Source organism: Neopsephotus bourkii, unplaced genomic scaffold, assembly GCF_033783945.1.
Source record: "Neopsephotus bourkii isolate Nb327-2 ecotype Australia unplaced genomic scaffold, CSIRO-AGI_Nbou_v1 NB_272, whole genome shotgun sequence".
In the NCBI taxonomy this organism is placed as follows: Eukaryota; Metazoa; Chordata; class Aves; order Psittaciformes; family Psittacidae; genus Neopsephotus; species Neopsephotus bourkii.
In genome coordinates, this window is record NW_026900781.1 from 11,821,263 (window position 1) to 11,840,484 (window position 19,222).

At 40.0% G+C, this 19,222-nt stretch overlaps 1 protein-coding gene across 4 annotated transcripts in view; it reads right to left on the reverse strand.

Moving 5' to 3' along the window:
• EXOC2 (exocyst complex component 2) overlaps positions 1 to 7,919 on the reverse strand; it is a 127,426-nt gene extending 119,507 nt beyond the window's left edge. For 3 of the 4 annotated variants that reach the window (XM_061346617.1, XM_061346618.1, XM_061346615.1), the window contains exon 1: positions 7,716 to 7,919. The gene's annotated coding sequence lies outside the window, so the exon portion shown is untranslated. Of the gene's footprint in view, positions 1 to 7,703 lie in introns of all 4 variants that reach the window. The other variant, XM_061346616.1, reaches the window with a different exon arrangement.
• Positions 7,920 to 19,222: the final 11,303 nt, after the last annotated feature.

Genomic DNA, 19,222 nt, shown 5'->3' on the forward strand with positions numbered 1-19,222 from the left:
GGCAAGGAGTAAGCACAGCAGTTTTACTTCCACAACAGCTATACTCGCTTCTTTCCCCAATTATCTCGGAAGTCCTGCTTTCCTTAAGCCAGCAAGGTACATCTTCATGGCTCTGTATCTTGACAGAGTGAAAGCAAAATAATCACAGTACTCAGTGATGCCATTAACATTTCTGAGTCACAAAGGATTAAAAGGCTGGACCCGAGGCAGATAGTGCGAGAGCCCTGGGCAGAGGAGTTCAGCGCCTGTCGCAGCCTGGGCTGCAGCTGCGAGGGATTGACACCGCTAACTGTGGAACCCGGCTCAGGAGAAGCTCCGGGCACAGTTCCGGCATCCGAAATAAATTAAAGTAAACAGTGTTGCTCTCTCTCATCCACCCTGTTAGCAGCCTCTCGGTTGAGCTGGAGACCACACACCCAGACCACACAGCACCAGCTGAACTCACTCGCACGCAACATCTAGAAGCTGTCACTCTGCGGAGGTATGAGGAGGAAAAAGGGGGGCAGGAGTGCGAGTGTATGTGTGTGTGTATGTTTAGAAAAGCTGCTTGCTCTCTCCTCCTATCATTACAGCTGGTTATGTTTTGTGTGGTTGGGAAGGAGGGAAAGAAGGGAGGGATAAAAAAAAAAGGCCTATAAACCACACTAAGAAATCATACTGGTCTTGGCCTTTTGTAGTAATGATTTGCACTCCTCCTGTACTAGTTTAGTAGTTGATGAAAGGCTAACAAAGCATCCATTTGACATCAATTAACCTTCTATCACATGTCAAAAAAAGATCTAGACCAGTATAAATCCATTTCCTTGTACCTATTAAATGACCACATCTTATCAGTTATGATGTACAGCATACCTATATATTGATGAATTTTTACTCCCAGAATTTTGACACACTATTTATTTGGGGAGAGATTCCCCACAAAGAGCAACTAACTGCAAAAATGACATTACAGCATCAAAATGGATTTTCCCCACAAACGTTCCACTGTAAAATGAAGTTTTGTTCCTAAGTATCTTACACCATGAGCAACCTGAAGGAAATTAATGATCCTACATAGAACACTGAGTTTATGATCCATCAGCAAGAATTAAAAATAGCAAACTTGTAAAATAGATTAAAACAAACATTAATCTGTAATATAGATTAACAGCAACTTTTAAAAGGGGAGAATTCTTTGTTTCTTTCAGCTCAGAAAATCATTTAATCTGCCGATTATATCACCTGTTCAAACAAAAAAAGCTCAATAAAATGTCTGAAGCATTTAAAAATCTATTTTAGTCTACTTAAAAAAAATAATAAATTCCTTTCCCTCCACTCTGCTACCTCCTGGAACACACCTCCTCCATCAAACTCACCAGCACACGAATTTAATTTAATCCACATACACAGTCTGAACAGCCAGAACCACACAGTCGCATTTCACCATAACTCAGCTCAACATCAATTTACCTAAGTGAAAATGACAATCTCCAAGTGCTACTCTTAAACAAAACCACCAATACTATGATAATCCAAATGTCAATATGAGCCTTATAAACTTGGATTAGGACATTTTTGTTAGGAAAAAACTTAAGAAAATAATTTCTGAAAATATTTCACCTTATCAAATACATTTTCAAAAGCATTAGCTTTAAAATTTCGTAACTTCAAATAACTCCCCCAACGATAAGGTCTACATGTTAGTTTATACCAGTTCTTGAACGCTTTTGCTAGTATATTCAGTGGTACAACACCTATTCGTTACCAAGGCTCAAGTTAAAACAATTTAAGTTCTCTGAATGTCTGTTCTGGTCATTCTGTATTAGCTAAAAAAAGAAGATAGTGCAGAAAAGTCTGAACATAGATGTTTCTCCCCTAAATTTCCACTATTTTCATTATAAATCGCATTACAACTCCCCAGAATTTAAGTCATATACTTGCTTAAAAGCTTCTGTATTTACTACATGACACATCACTATAATCTAGCAACATTGTGAAGAAAAACCTTAAACATCCATACATAAATATATACATAGAAAAAAAGTCAACTCAGCTTTACAGAAAAACATATCACAGAGGGCCATAAAACTCCCATCAATTTCTAAATTCTCACAAAAACCATGCTTTCCTACATCTGTTCCTACCCCCAGCATCAAGCAAAGTCTGCTTCATCTAGAAATCATTCTCTTGTCTGCCAGTATAGCCTTTCATCCCTCTTTTATTCTAATGTTATTCATAATTTTCTGTGCATTATTTTAGTTATTAGGAAAATGGCAAAGCACCTTAATACCCTCATCATCCCTCTATCTTATGGTATTTACAGGCAGAAATTTGAAAACTATACTTCAAGCATCAAAAACTTTCAATATGTTTATGCAAATGCATTCAGAAAGATCCAGAAGTTCAGAAAAATAAACTAAATAAATCCCAATGGGATGGAACTTTTTTCCTAGAGAAAAGAAACAAGACACCACAGACTTTTCCTAAACCATGTAACTATACACAATAGTCTTTATAAAAACACTATATAACCACTGTAATTACACAGTTCACATGGTTGAAGTTTAACTAGGGTGCTTGTAGGTAGGACTGCAACATTAAATTTAACATTTGCCCTGTGACATTTCTGGCATTTCCTTTTGATTCAAAAAATTCAAAAATATTTAAAAGATGAGACATGCACTTGTGTTACTGATATTTTGTATTTTTTATGTTCTCTGCCAAACACCTCTTTCTCACCTCTTCTCACAGGGAAGTACTCAAGCCACTAACTACAGCATCTTCCTCTGTGCACATGGCCAAACACATGCTCAAGAGTTTCACTGTTTGAGAGTCTGCACACACAGGTATTTTTCTGATGTATTTCAGCCTGCCTCAAACTACATTTCCACTCATCTGCCTAAAAACCCATATTGTGTATGGAACTATCACGCTTTCATAGCAGTGAAGTTGTACTGTGACAAACAAGCTCCCCTACCTTCTAGAGTGATGAAAAGGAAATACGAGAAAAACCCATCAGCTATATACACAGCTCCTTCACTTTTTGCCAAAAACCTAATGTTCAGTTTTCCAGCAGGAAGCAAGGTATATGTTAAAACCACTGAGATTTGAAGTGTCACAAGACTTTCAGAATTCTTAAATAGAAAATTAATTGCTTTTACAACGGAGACATTTTTAGAATTATCTCAAAATATCAGTTTAATTTGTCCTCAATATAAAAGTGGGCATTTAAAAAGGAACTTTTACTCACCATAGCCCCAAATCTTTAACTACTACATGCTTTTTGATGAACTTCCAGATACATGGTACATTGCTTTTTGGTTCTCCACGAAGTGAAAGAAATAATACAAACTAAAATCTACCTAAAAATCACTGATTTATACTGCAATCTGATGCACAGATACTTTTACACTGTCAGAGTCCCCACCGGCTTATGCACAATATAGCCCAAATTCTACCTTTGAAAATTAAACTGAAAATCTGGGAACCTGTAGTTCCCTTAAGGTCAAGAGAAAACCCAGACCCTTTAAGGCCTTGGTGTCTCAGAAACTGTGTTTCCCATAAAAACAAGCCAAAAAAATGAGAAAGGAAACATAGGCTTTCACACCTATCACTGACTTCAATCACAGTGTTTTCCACTGAAAATGCTGAACATACTGTCTGCAGATTAATTAGCAACTTCTGTTGTCAAAGAAAGGCTTTAGAAACCAACTTCCTTTCGAAAAAAAAGCACTAAATACTTCCAAAATAATATAAAAAGTACAATTACAATTGTTCCATAGGAAGGAGGGAGGGTGTTTGACTTTGTTGTTTAAAATATTACTTACCTTACCTTTCCCTGTGCAAAGCTTATAACATAGCAATCACACAATCCTTATTTTTGAGCATTTCTCTCATTACTCATTTCCCTCATTACTCAATTTTCTAGGAAAACTGCTTCAACTTCCTTTTTTATTTTTTCCAGGACATCACAAGAAACAAGTTCTTCCTCTTGTCCCACCCTCCTCCTCTAACTTCTGAGATTGGAAGAACAATCCAACTGCTTTAGAACTGAAATACTGACAAGAAATCTATAAAATAATTTTCAGGTTAAGGTACAAAATTTTAATCAGCTTTATTTTAAAACAGATACTTTGCGAGCTGTAAACGCAGACTTTTGCTTTCATGTTCAGCACAAAAGAAGAAACTCTGACACAACTGCACTAAGCCTGTGCTGCCTAATCATCCCTCATCCTACAAGCACCTTTACAAAAATGATTTCTCCGATTACCAAGCACTATATTTCTCCCCTGGGAAAAGTAATTTGAAAGACAATGTTGCACAGCACAGATTTACAGAATGTAGGTGGTCCAAGGCAGAAGGTCAAAGTTAAGCTGAAGAGCTAACATCTGACTTTTGCTAGAAGGTACTAATTTAGCTGTTTTCAGATTTTGAACCTTCGGCATACTTATAAGTACAGGAGTAGATTCCACTCTTACTGAAAAACTCACACAGAAAATGAATTCAGTGTAACATGGACAGCCTTCTCAGTATTATTTTTCAGTCCTTCTCTATAAAATGAAGTACTACAAATTTCTCCTGTGGAAGATTTTCTCTACCTGTTTGCGTAACTAAGAAGTGACACACAGTCATTCAAAATACAGGCAGGTGTCTGGTTGTGCTTCACAGGCTGCTTTGTCCTGGAGTGCCAAACTGTAACTGTAGATTATTTCGTTAATACTACCAATAGCTGTCAGAATCCATGTTTTCATTAACAGCTTTTATATTCAGTCTTCTGTCACCATTCTATTGCAATCCTACTTTGGGTTGTTGTTTTTTTTATAAACAGAACTAAACACTCAAAACTTTTGCTTAGTTTCAAGCACAATGCTGAAAAACTTACTGAATTTGCAGCTAAATTTATCAGTACATGGAATGAAATTAATTATGTTTTAACATAACATAGCTAAAAGTCTTCATCACTAAAAGATGTCAGCAGCCTCTGCCTTTCTAGTCAACCCACTTATTTTGCTTTAATCCAGCTTCACTGAAAAGCAGTGTAATAAAAACCTGTCTGTATCAGTGGATACAGTTTCTTTTTAACAGGAAATCAGGAAAACAAGCAGTGGATTACGTATCTTAACACCTTCATTGTCTGTTTTTGCATCAAAAGCTCTCAATAGCTAAAAAACCACTGCTCATTCACAAGAAAACCTACAACTAAAAAAAAAATCTGAATACTATAGATTCGAAACTACTTAGTGTACAGTACCTTTTGTATTGAAGATGACACAGCTTTCTCCAGGCACTATCCACCACTCAAGGGGCAATGCGATAAGTATTTTACTTTATAGACTTTTTTCAAAAATGTTTAAGTTCATGACTTAGAACTTAAAGCAGTTTTTAGAATTCATCTGAAATGTCTATTAACTTAGACTGCTATTCAGCACTAATATCTGCTCAATTACAGCATTAAAAGAACCCAAACTATCAAGTCTGTAAAAATACTGTAATTTATTGAACAAAGGCCATGAAAATAAAAGACAACTTTACATTTTCTTAAAAAAAACAAAACAAAACCCAAAAAAGAAAAAACCCAAAAAAACCTCAACCCAAACAAACAAACAAGCAAAAAAAAAACACCAAAAAAACAAACACCAAAACAAAACCAAACCAGCACAAGTTTGATTGGTAACACACTTTTAATTAAATATTTTCACCTCTGACACATACTAAGAAAAGTTACCTTTTCCATACAAAAACCCTCCTTACCATTACAATATAAATTAATGGTATAAGTCATAGTAGTATCATGAGAATAATTACATCCTGGTTTAAATTATGTTTAAGACAACAGAAATCCCATCCAAGTAAAAACATTATTGTCCAAGGGTGGGCATAAATCACAAATCTGTAAACTAAAGCTGTCCATGGGAAAGAAATCAGCAGCAGGACATGCCTTCTGCAGCTGCTGCTGGGTCAATGTAAGCTCTGATAAATACTACAGAAATAAGAGAACCAAGAATTACAGAGCTTTTCTTCTTCAGGTAAGCAAAAGGTAAAGCAAGAAAAGTGGCCTGTTTTCCTAAGCCACAAGTTTGTTTGGAGTTTACATTAAAAACCCCCAAACAAATAGAAGTCCTTTGACTGTTTTGACAACTTTATCCAAATCAAAAACAAAACAAAGTTTACAGTAATGAAATGCACACAGATCACTAAAGGATAAAATAGACTGTTTACTTATTTTAGGAATTGTCAAAAAGCCTGGGAAGTTGAAGTGAGATTACAATTTTAAACGCAAAAGAATGAATACTTGTAGTTTAGATTTAATCTTATGCTCTATTAGAAGCAAATGGCTTAGTATTTCACTGGCTTCCAATTCGACACTTCTATGCATATGGCTAGAAGCTGGAAACTGAAAAATTGGGGGGTGGAAGGGACAGGGAAAACTGCAGTGTTGAAAGAAAACTATTCTGAAAACCAGCTAAACTAGACTGGACTAAACTAGAAAACTCAATCTCGGAAATAGGGTCATCCCCTATTTCAGACATCTACACCCCTTGATATGAACTGCTTTCAGGTTCCTCATTAAGTTACAGGAAAGGCAGGAAGGAAAGACATTGGTCACCCAGCTCATGGACCTTTCTGGACTGCAAGGCTGTCAAAGTGCAGGAGAAACGCTGAACTGGGTAGGAAGTTAAAAAGAAAAAAAGTCACAGAGGAAGTGTAACACTTCCAGTTCAATATCCATGAAAGCAACCATCTCTCAAGCAGGGTATGTTGTTTTGACTTGTGCCACATTCTTCACTAGGGTACTTTCTTATTATACTCGCCTAAGAACATGCTCATCTGGGAAATTACCTCCAAAACTTTATGGTACCACTGACTGCAAAGTTTAAAAACAGTAAAACCAGACCTACAAATAACCAGCTCTTCAGACCTTGCTTATTACCTCTACTCCCCTACCCAACAGACACCAAGACTTCACTGAGCTGAACAATTTAATACGGTTTTAGACCAGATTGGTTTCACCGCGTAACCAAGCGGGCCCAGAAGCTCCCCAAAGACCCGCTGCCAGCGCTGAGAAACAAAATCCAAACCCACTGAGGCACTGCCCTGCCCGCTGGTTTGCGGGGCCCTTTCCACCGGCACTGAAAAGCGGCCAAGACACGGCTCTCTCCTACCCAGGCCAGCCCTCTGCAACCACCCACCCGCCGGCAGGACACCGTGTGCCCCCGAGGATTCACGGCTGACGGGAATCCTCCTGCCCGCGGTTGGGGGAGAAGGGAAAGGGAGCCGCTGCAGCCGGGACGTTCCGCCCCCTGCCCTCACCAGGCGGCTCTGCGGGGGCCGGTGCCCAGCCGCCGTCCTCCCCCAGTCCCTGGCCTCGGGGAGACGAGCGCCGCTCCGTCCCGGCGGTGACAGGCCGGTATGAGCGCAACCCGGCGGCGGGGCCGCAGGTACCACCGGAAGGCTGAGAAGGGGCTTCGCACTGCGAACCAGCGGGAGACCAGCAACATCCCCCTCACCCCAAAGGCCTTTACCGGCACCTCCGTCCCCAGGGGTAGGGCGGGGCCTGGGACGCGACACTCGACCCCGCCCGGCGGGCGAGAGCCTCTACTCCCCGCGGGAGCGGAGGAGGAAGAAGGGGGGGTACCGAAGGGAGGGAAAAGGAGCCGGAGCTGTCCCGCTGAGAGCCGGCTCCGCAGAGCCCAGCGGAGGAAGAGCGGGGCGGGAGGCCAGACACTGTCACTCACCGGCCGCCGCCGCCGCGTTCGTATCCGGCACCTGGGGCAGCTCCGCTCCCGGCAGCGCCTCCGCGTCCGGCCGGAACAGGCACCTCTAGCTGCTGCCCGAAGAAATCGATGGAGCGCGGAGCCATCGAGCGCCGCTCCCAGACCCCTTAAAGGCACCGCCTCCCTCACCTTCAATCTCCCTCCATCTAGTCGTTAAGCGGGTGGCGGTAATCTCGTGGAAGAACAAGGGAGAGAAAATCGTAATAGCCATGCTGACAACAGCAGGGAAAAGGACAGTAATAATGACAAATGATAACACAACCATCCTCGAGCGCTATACCCAGGTCCCCTCGAGCAGAAACTCACCCAGCCATGGTGGCAGTGTGGGGACCTGCGAGCTGTGGTGTGAGGGGAGGGCTGGGAGTGCTTGGAAGGGTGATGGAGGAAAGCCTAGGGAGGTGACAGCAGCAGCTAATAATGCATGTCGTAGAATCAACTAGGTTTAAAAAGACCTTTAAGGTCATCAAGTCCCTCTGTTACCCAAGGACTGCCAAGTTATCCCTCCTTTTCCGATGAAAAAGTAAGTACGTTTCTTAGCAAGCCTGCTGTCTGGCTGGGGGTCTTATGAACATAGGCTCTTCCTTAGGGAAAGGGTCTGGAGACCTCATTTTTCCCGTTTTGCTGGGATTGTTTGAATCTCAGTTGCAACAGCCAAGTTCAGACAAAATATGAATGGGAAGGAGTAGAAAAGCAGTGAGATTAAAAACACAGAAGGAGGAATTCAGCGCTCCGTTTTGCCAAACCAGAGCCGAAACAGGACGTTAGTGGGAAAACAAATTACCTTTCATAAAACCTCAAAGAACTTAAGCACCGTAAAAAAAATTATGGCCAAGAAACATAATTTTCCACACTTTTTTCCCAGATGGATGTTAAAACCATCCAAAGTCAAATTAGTAGGCTGTAACATCTCGTTGCGTGAACAAACAGCACTTTTCTGACTCTTTCCTCTAGGCTCTGTGAAACGTTACACAGGATCTCTCTGGGGAAAAATGAGAGCATCTGGTACCTATCCTTTCTCTAAATATCTCCAGAGTTGTTACTGGTGACTCTGCAGTTTTCTGCCTATAACCAATGCAGAAAGAGAGCTCATCAGTCCTCCAATAAAAGTAAAGTTGGCATTACATTAAAAAGAAACCCAAAAAAGTGTAATTCTCTGCCACCCATTTCAAAATTAGGGTTTTCCTCCATGACAGCTTGTTTGCATTTTCTTATTAAAAGCCTGTTGTCAGATGTGCCAAATAAAACCACTGCTTGGAAAGGTTTGGTTGATCCACAAGGCTCCACCTACCACAATACCTTGATCCCAGCCCTACCTGATGCCCTCTGGGAGTAGATACCCATGCCCTAAAAGCCCATTGATTTTAGTGGGAGCCGTTTACCCAGAAAATCTTTTAATAAACAACCATGAATTTAGGTTTAGTTCAAGTGTCAAACTTCAGTGCCAGACTGAAGTTTTGATGCGGAGTTGGCTGCATCTTCACCTCTACTGTAAATGCAGATACCCTAAGAGGTAAATCATGAGGACAAGGGAGCCTGAACTTGAGAAGAGACAACCCTCCCAATGTTAGCTGAAGTGAGAAAAAGCTCCAAGGCCTTTTTCTTCTGAAAATGTCACCTAGCCTCTGCTTTTTAACCTGCTGTTCCTGAACGGCTGCTCAGCAGTGTTTTTATCCAGATCTTAGTCCTGGAGAACCTGTCAGAACAGAACAACCACACTAAACTCTGCAACAACAGCAGCTTTACAAGTGGTTTATGTAGGTTCATCACAGACATCCACATAGGTAAATCGTCTGATTACCAGGAGCAGTACCAAGGACTCTTACGATCTGTAGGGTCCCAATAAAGAACTTCCTGTGTGCTACACTTTGTTGAATCTGCTCTGGGTGGTTTTCACAGCTGATGTGTGGTGACCATCACCTAACTCTTCAGTGACTCCAGAACAAAGATGACAGTGACTGACTGTAGCTTTGACCCGTTGGAGAAAACAAAGACCACCCCACACATCTCTTTAGAACAAAAGGAGGAAAACTAGTGGTGTTGTAACACGTCCTTCTCTATCTCATCTATATAGCTTATAATGTATATACCATGATATATAGTATATATTTGCTGTCATATATAATGCTGCTAATATAAATATATTACTCCATGGAACTCCAGATGCTATTGCAGAGATTAATCTGTGATGTTAAAACTGAGGAAAGGAATTACAAGTTGTAATATAATGACCCGGTAAATAGTGAGTATTATACCTCATAGAGGTCACAAGAGTAATTGCTCATTCATGCCTTTTTCTAATCCATTTATGCAGATTTGACAGTGATCTATAAACATTACATCTCTCTACAAAGTTGGGTAAACAGATTTGAAAGCCAAGAGAGATTGTTATAATCATCTTGTCCAACCTGAATATTGAAAGCTGTAGAATTTCCTCCAGCCATTCCCACACCAAGATCTTTCTGTAGTAGCTTCTTAGAAAGACATTGTTTTATTTCAAAGAGCTGGAGAAATGGTGAATCCGTCATTGTACTTTTGAACATTTCTCAGTGGTTACCCTAACATGTACCATGCTACCCTAACATGTAAAAAAATAAATGATAGAAATATAAATATTGCTTGGAAAGTTAAATTCATCTAGCTGCTGCATCTGTCCATTGCAAGCCTGCTTCTTGTTAACAGAAATATCTTCCTTTTGAAAGTGTCCGTAAAATACAGCAGATTTACACCTTCACCTTCTGTTGATAAACTGCATGGATTAACTTTAATTCTGCACTGTATAACTGCCTTTCCAGAACTGTTTTTTCTGAATTCCTTTAAGCTTACAGCTATTGCCTTAGTTTTTTGACAGATGGACATCCAAACCAGAGCTCTCCCTACTCTGTTTGAATTTGTGAGGTGAATATTATAACCAGGGAACTCTAAGCAACAGAAGAATGCTAAGAAGCAAAAAATTGAAGATGACCATAAGAAATCACCCGCTCTGCTCCTTTCCCTTTCCCCAAGACAGGATCAACTGTTACAACAGCAGTTATGTTACAACATAACTGTTTTTTCAATCTTGTTCTTAAAGACTTCCCAGTATGGTGCTTTGCCATCTCCTCAGGCAATCTTTCCCAGTGTTTCCCTATCCTTATCACTAGAGGTCTTTTTTTCTGATGTATACTCTGAATATATCCCCTGCTGCAATTTCAGTGCATTAGTGAAAGGTCTGTCTTTACTGGGTTGAGAGAACATTTTGCTGCCTCCCTCTAGCAGTTTTTATGTATTTAAAGGTTCTGTTTCCTGTATGTTCTGTTCTTCATTAATCCAAACAGTCCTACTAGTATCCTGACGTTTAATGTTTTCTCAAGCTTGGTCTCCACTACACTCCAGTCACTCAGTGTCATTCTGGAAGTGCAGTGTTCCAAGTGAAGCATGCCTCAGGTGAAAAACTTTAAAAAGGAAAAACTAAAATTGAAGTTGTACCATAGGTTAGCAGAGCAAAATAATTGCTGTGCCTATTTTCAGGCTGCCTTCCTGTTCCTACCCCCCTTGTATGGCATTTGCCTTTTTATAGCAGCATAACAGCAATGACTCGTGTTTAGCCTGTGATTCACTCTACTTTTTTTCTATGCAACTGTAATCCTGTTTACTTTTCCCCTTCCTGTATCTGGGGAACTGATGATGCTATGTCTAATAGGCTACACTTGCACCTATTCTATAATCTTTAGTGTTTTTCTTAAAACCAAAAAAATCTCACGTTGAAAAAATCCCACTACATTCTAATTGTGCTCTCTAACACACTTTTAGCTGCTCTCTTCATTTCCTCTTCAAATGTAACAAGCTTAGTCTCCATCCTATTCTTCTTCAGATGTTTTATAAATATCAGATACAGGATAGACCCCTGAGGAATCTCTTTCAACACATCTCTCAATTTGGGTAGTGGCCTCATTTTGCTAACTCTTCCTCAGCCCTGCTTTTTCTGATCCATGGAATTTTCAATCTGAACCATATTGTCTTTGCTTATTCTTGAGAAACATTGCCAAAAGCTTTACTAAAATGAAGATACGTGACTTTTTAACACTTCTGTTCTTTGTATAACACCTATTTGTAGTAAAAGGAGATCAGGTTGGTTTATGAGGGTTTGTTCTTGACAAATCAATGTTCATTGTTACTTGTCTATCTTTCTTCTAATGCTGACAGATGGTTTGCTTGATAATTTCCACAAACTGAAGCTACCTGATCTATAACTTGCCAACTCCTCCTTTTTTCCTATGTGTACTTAACTCTAAGCCTAATTGAAGTTAAGAGAGTTGCTTCCATGACTGTGAGGTGTCTTCTGAAGCAGAGATTGATAACCTGCCATAGCTGTGGCAGTAGAACCAAGAACACAGCAAAGAAGCCCAACCTGTCCTTGCCTGCTGTAACAAATTATAATCCCTGCACAACCTTTCTTCACCTCACTGGTTCCACTTCCCTTTATTTTCTTGATCCATTATGGAACATGGCTGCAGATGTTGGGTTCTAGCAGCTGCCTTAGATTTTATAAAAAAATCATGCAGATATTTCAATTTCCAAGCAGATATCCTGTGTTGTATTATGTTCCCAAGACCAGCTGCTTTCTGCTTCCTCCTGAATTGAAAATCACCCGGATCCATGTTGTCAAACCAACATCCAGGAAGTAATCTACTTAAATCTAACTCTTTTATTTCTTTTTTTAAATAAAAAGGCACAGAAATAAGTTCTTTGACTTTGGCAGCATTCTGACCATGCTCCAGGAGTTTAAATCAAAAGCCTTTATTATGAAGTGAAATATATTATCTTAGCTGAAAGGCGAGAGAGAAAAAAGCATCTTACTGATCAGTGTTTTCCCCCAGATGATTTCTGGTATGCATCAAGAGAAACAACACAAAAATTAATGCACAAAATATTTTGAATTTTCATCCAGAACATGTACAGTCACTTTTCCACATCAAACAAAAAATACAGTCTTTTGCACTTTAAACTATTTCCAACAGTACACAGAATTCTCTCACTGTTTTACTTTCTTGGCAAACACCACCCTAATTCTTCCCTTTCAAGGTCTATCCAAGGAATCTCTGCACTACTGACCCAGAGGCATTGTTTCTCTAAACAGCACCAACAAAATAAATAATTAAATTGCTTTGTGCAGCTAAAAATACTGAATGCTGTACACCACAGCTCTGTCAAAAGTGTCACTACTAAGTTGCATCAGATATTTTTTCACAGACTTCTGAAATTATGCTGAGTGAGGGCAGAAATCAGATCTCCTGCTCTGAATTGAATCATACCTGTGGGATCATTCCTGCCTGTGCACCCCAGCTCTCATCCAGTGGAAGCCAGCATTTACCAATGCATCCTACTGAAAATCATCAGCAGCAGTAACAAAGAGCTATTATTTATCAGTTGGGCTCATTTTGATGGAACCAAGTTGTTTTCCTCGCTTGCCCCGTTCAGTGGCTCTGCTGACACATCTTGTAGAAAGAAGACATGACAAGCAGCCCAAGGGCAGCTGGGTTTTGCCACTACCAGTGTTTGCTTGCCAGAGTGCACATCACCCTGTAATTTCATGTGCATGTGCAGTTTCTTGGACGAACATGGCTTTATTTTACGTGCATTTTGGTGACAGATCCATTTTGCCATTACAGGCGTTCAATATGTAGTACAATGGTGACTGGTTTTTAACAGTTGATCCTTAACAGCAAATAATTAGGTCTGATAACACAATAACTGTATCTCATACACACAAACTTGCAAACCCACATTTATTTTAAAGTTAATGGTACAGGGGACTTTAATATTACAAATAAAAATCCCATCTATTTCTAAACCCCTTCTTGACTGTATTTTTTTTTTTTCACTTTCTTAAGTTTCCCTGTCTGTTTCTCTCTTTTTCTTTCCTCTCTTCTTCCCATCCTCCTATTTCTAATTGAAAAAGGAAGGGAACATTATAAAATACAGCTGGGGAAACAGGAATAAGAACAGCAAAAAGTGGTTACTTAAACTATGCAATCTGGGCCAAGTATAATTGTTCTTTCAAAAATTAACTTTTTAGGTAGTTTACGTTCAAATTAGTATCACAACTGTATGCTATTAGCAAGAGGTTGCATTTTACATCAATTAGATATAATTAAGAAGTTTCTTTTGGAGACAAAATGTATTTTAATACATCAGACAAGCAATTAACATTAAAATGTGGATTTTGAATCTATGCCCTAAATGTACAAAGGTACTAGATCAGACAGCTTAATCTGAAACCCATTAAATACATGACAATATTTGATTTTCATGAACTACAGTTCTAGTCTTTAATGCTTCTTATTGTCATTTCTTCTTAGACGCACAAGTATATTCACATGAGAGAGGTGTCTGGCCTTCACTTCAGATCTACAGCAATTTCCACAGAAATTTGTGAAAAGAATGTTGGTCAGTGTTTTAAAACATAAGAGCCTATATTTAGACTGTTAAAATCTGTATTTAGCCCTGCAATGTGCTGAGCACTCAGGCTGTGATCCAGGAAAGCACTTATGTGTTCCCATTAACTTTAAAACACATTCAAGTCTATTATTCACTTTACCAAAAGTACTGAACTGAAATACTTAAAATGAAGCGTGCACATTAAGTAGCCTGTTGGACTTAGCCTTATACAACCCCCGGTCCTGTTCTACCCACAGCTAAGACCCTGGCTCACCTTATTTGTGTGACTTGCCCTTTTGCGGTAGTGGGACCAGTCATAGCCATAACATTACTCAAGTGCATTACAGATCTCAGGGCTGTTTTTTCAAAAGGGCAAAATGCCCATCAGGCAGACTCTCAGAGCTGACTTTGAGACACACATTTTAAATGCACATTATGGTCAATGTCTGAATACAATTATACCAAATATTGTCGTGTTTCTACTTATTCATTATTACTTATTATTACTTATTCATTTATTGTGTTTTGCACATCCAGATCCAACTTGTGGGCAATATTAGTCCACTCTTGATAAAAGTCCCATAGTAAGGAAATCAGTGGTTGAGAGTCGGTTTTCCATATCTGGGAGGGACAGGACAATAAATACGAGACACTGTAGCAAAGAATATGCAGGTGAGATCTTAGGAAGACCAGTAATACTGGGGACATAAGATACTGCTATAGGTTGTTTAGGAAATGCTCTGAATCTCCTTCACTGGAAGCCTTTAAGAACTGGCTAGATACAGCACCTACAGAAGCAATGCTATTCCTGGTGCTATAGAAATTTCTTCATTAAGAGGCAGGATGTACTAGGCAAATTCATAAGGTGCCTTATAGCTTTGTGCAACTATTAGTGTCAGAATGAGGCTTGAATTTGGCTCTCACTATACAATGGCTAGCCTTCTATGCTGATACCCTTGCATTTGCCCACTTAGGATCTGTGATATTATTCAGTTATGAATAAGGAGCAGGATTATACTTTATATATATATTTATATATTTTCTGCAACAGAAAAAAAGTTGGAATGTGAAAACTGGCTAGAATAATTTCTATTTCCCTTTTCCATTTCCCAAAGCTGTCAGCTGCAGTTAAAGACAGCATCAGTCATGAGCTAAAAGAAATCCTGCTGTTTTCTTTGAAGGAGTATTTGCAGAAAAAAATACAAAATGAAAATTAGAGGAATTAGCACATTGTGTCATTTGTGATGGGGGCTATAGTTATTGTTCAGGGTTGTACTCGCAGCTGAAGTATCTACTCTCTTCTCCAGAGCATAAGTGCCAAAACCCAACACCCCTTCATCCTGTCTTCACCAGCAGTAAGGGAAAAAGCTTGGAGGAAAGATGTAAAGCAGATTATGCTCTGGTGATTATACAACAAGAGTTTCATCTTTGGGCAGAAACCCCACTTTTAAAAGTGGTCCTTGTGCCCACCACACAGTCCCTCCCATTTCATGTTGTGCCTCACCTGTGCCAAATTCCAAGCTGATGGTGTAGCTGCATCCTCGACAAAGGACAGAAAACCCTCAGTGGGGAGAGACAGGGCCAGGGAAGCACTGTCTTTTTCCATTTTAACCCATTTTTCCTAATTTATTACTGCTCACATTTATAAGGCAAAATTAACCACCCATAAAGGGAAGTATTAATTTAATCACTTGTGCTGCTCTTCAGCGAGTTTGTAAAATCCAAGTGAACCAGAATTCACTGTTAATTGTAATGAGGCACAACATGCATGTGCAAGAAACACTTCAATCGATCGCTACACTACCTTTAGCTTGGGGCACTTCTTAACTGCCACAATCAACCTTCTTTCTGGGAAATGCATAGTGAGTTTAGAAAACAGAATTTGGAACAAGCTGGAGAGGTCCACTCCAAATCTGAATTTCCCCAGTGGATAAATCTAGACTTCTCAGAGAAGAAAATGGAAATGGAGGAATGCTAATGCTGATGCTTTGATTTGAGACTGTCTCTGTTAAAAACCCCACAACAATAAAACTCCACAACAAATGAAACCAGACAAGAAAATTCTCAACTGCTTTTTTTGTTATTTTACTCATTTGGAAAAAAATATTTTGTGCTTGACTAAAAAGTCTCCAAATTTCAGAGTTATAGGAAAAAAAACCCAAACCAACAAAACCAACAAAATGGCACCCTGAAAACTCAGAAATAGGAGCAATTTTCTTTTTAAAAAATGTCTTTTCCTTTTGGCCTCCAGTTTTGTTTCCATTCTGAACCATCTATAAATTCAAATAGTTGGATAATCCTTAAGGTGTGTGCATGTAGGTAAAAGCAAACTCTATTTCCAGTTCACACTTCACCGAATCACAGAATTACAGAATCCCAAGGGTTGGAAGGGACCTCAGAAGATCATCTGGTCCAACCCCCCTGCAAGAGCAGGGTAACCTAGAGTATATCACACAGGAACTTGTCCAGGCGGGCCTTGAATATCTCCAACGTAGGAGACTCCACAACCCCCCTGAGCAACCTGTTCCAGTGCTCTGTCACTCTCACAGTAAAGAAGTTCTTCCTGATGTTCACATGGAACCTCCTATGCTCCAGTTTACACCCATTGCCCCTTGTCCTATCTCTGGACATCACTGAAAAAACCCTAGCTCCATCATCCTGACACTCACCCTTTACGTATTTGTAAACATTGATGAGGTCACCCCTCAGTCTCTTCTTCTCCAAGCTGAAGAGACCCAGCTCCTTCAGCCTCTCCTCATAAGGGAGGTGTTCCACTCCCTTAATAATCTTTGTGGCTCTGCACTGGACTCTTTCAATCAGTTCCCTGTCCTTCTTGAACTGAGGGGCCCAGAACTGGACACAGTATTCCAGATGCGGCCTCAACAAGGCAGAATAGAGGGGGAGAAGAACCTCTCTTGACCTACTAACCACACCCTTTCTAATACACCCTAGGATGCCATTGGCCTTCTTGGCCACAAAGGCACATTGCTGGCTCATGGTCATCCTCATATCCACCAGCACCCCCACGTCCCTTTCCCCTTCACTACTTTCCAGCAGGTCAACCCCTTCCTTCAAATAATTTCTGATACAAATTGGCATCTTAGTGGCATATTTATTGTTAAGAATTTCCTTATGGCTGCATTCCAGGCAAACAAAGCATGATTCACAAAAGACTTCATTAGTTGCACTTAGTGCATTGGGAAAGTGTATTGGGGAAAAAAAAAAAAACCAAACAGGGTACTATTTGTTGACTTGGTTGCACCAACCTTTATCTTTTGCACACACACAGAAATACTGCAACAAAACAAAACAATCGGACAAGAAGAGAAAAAAAAACCCAAACATGTAGGTTTAAAATTTTGGGGAGGGTTTTGGGAAAAAACTTGGTTGAAACTTGAAATCTAATGCAGACACTCATACCCAAGAACAGGCACCTTCAAGCACAGAGGTAAGATTGACACAGTAACCCTGGCTGCTGTGGAATTACATTCCTGCAGAAATCCAGGGAGGCAAAGTACAGTGCTAAGTGCCAATGGCACATCCAGACATAGCTGGAATTTTCCTAGAGAGTGCAGGGGGGCTGCTTCTCTCTTCCCTCCACACACATTATGTAGCTATTGAACTCTGCAAGACTTGCAAAGAATACATGTTATATTATCTTTTCATTTCCATGGCATCTGTACATTGAAAGTTTCATGCCTCATTGTGCCTGCATGTGATCATCTTGTACATGTATTTAAATTGCTGCTCTTGCCTCTGATCTCGAGAGGCAAAAGCAACACTGAATTCTTTTTCCATTATATATTTTTACAAAAGAACTACTGTAAAAATTAATCAAAGGTATGCTGAGTTTTTATTGTTATTTTTTTAATTTTGGGGGGTACTTTTCCTCATATTGCAGTGGTTTTGAAATTGAAACGTTGCACTGCTGAGAAAGTGCCATGAAAATATAACCCACTACATTCCAGGAAAATAAATAAGCAAGGCCACCCAAATTTTCAATTAGTGCTAGTGCAGTATGCAGGAAATGGCTGGAGAACCGTCAAAGGCAGCCTTAGGCTGGGTCGTGGATACGGAACAGTGACAGGAAGGTTTGAAGCAGGAATACAGGCTCAGTGTGAAGATGGCTCTTCTCCAAGGAAAACTGCATGCTAATAGGTTAATACTGATTTCCTGAAACATGCAGCCTGGGTATTACATGCTGGAATTTACATTCTGACAAAGGCAATTGCTGAGTCTCAAGACTTTGCTTTTTTGGTGATGAAATAACACCAGAAAGTTCAAGCTGCATTATATATTTCATGTTTTAAGCTTATTAAACATTCAAAGTACAAACTGTGCACATATTTTTAAGCCACCTGAAATAGCAACAGCCTCACTAGTTTGGGAAACTAGTATGAGAAGCATTACATTTCAACAGGTCAGGCTTGCCTGAAGTAATACCATCAACAGCTACTGACCAAAGTGTAGTGATGCCGCTTTCAGAGTAAGTTTGCCCAAAATCCAGAAGTAATGCCTGTTCAAGCAGACGTGCACAGCATCAGGAATGAAACACTTTTAGCACAGCTTGTATAGACAAAGTGGTATTTGATAGTTATCTGAAGACTGAGTTGAACAAAGCACTTCAGAAAATAAAAAACTAAAAAGCACAAAAGAAGACACTGCATCTCTTTTCTGCAAGTCACAGGAAGGGCTCCCACTGATGAAAGAAGATGCTGTGCCAGACCTTCATCCCAAAAGAGCCTAAAGGATGAAGAACAAAATGCAAGAGGAAAGACACTTAAAGAGAAAGACCAGTCCAGCTACAGAATACAGCTAATCTTTCTCTACAAATGTCCTATTTTATTCTATCCCACTGATGTGACAGTCAGCTGAGGGTGGCACTGCAGCACCACAGGAGGCTCTCATTCAACCAGCCAGACCCATGAACTTTGCTGTCTTTATAGACGGTGGCTGGCACAGAAGCATGCACAACAGTCACAAATGGAAGTGGGGAAGAGATGATGGGTCTTCCACCAGCCTCTGTAGGGCCAAGGTTTCTTTGTGTATCC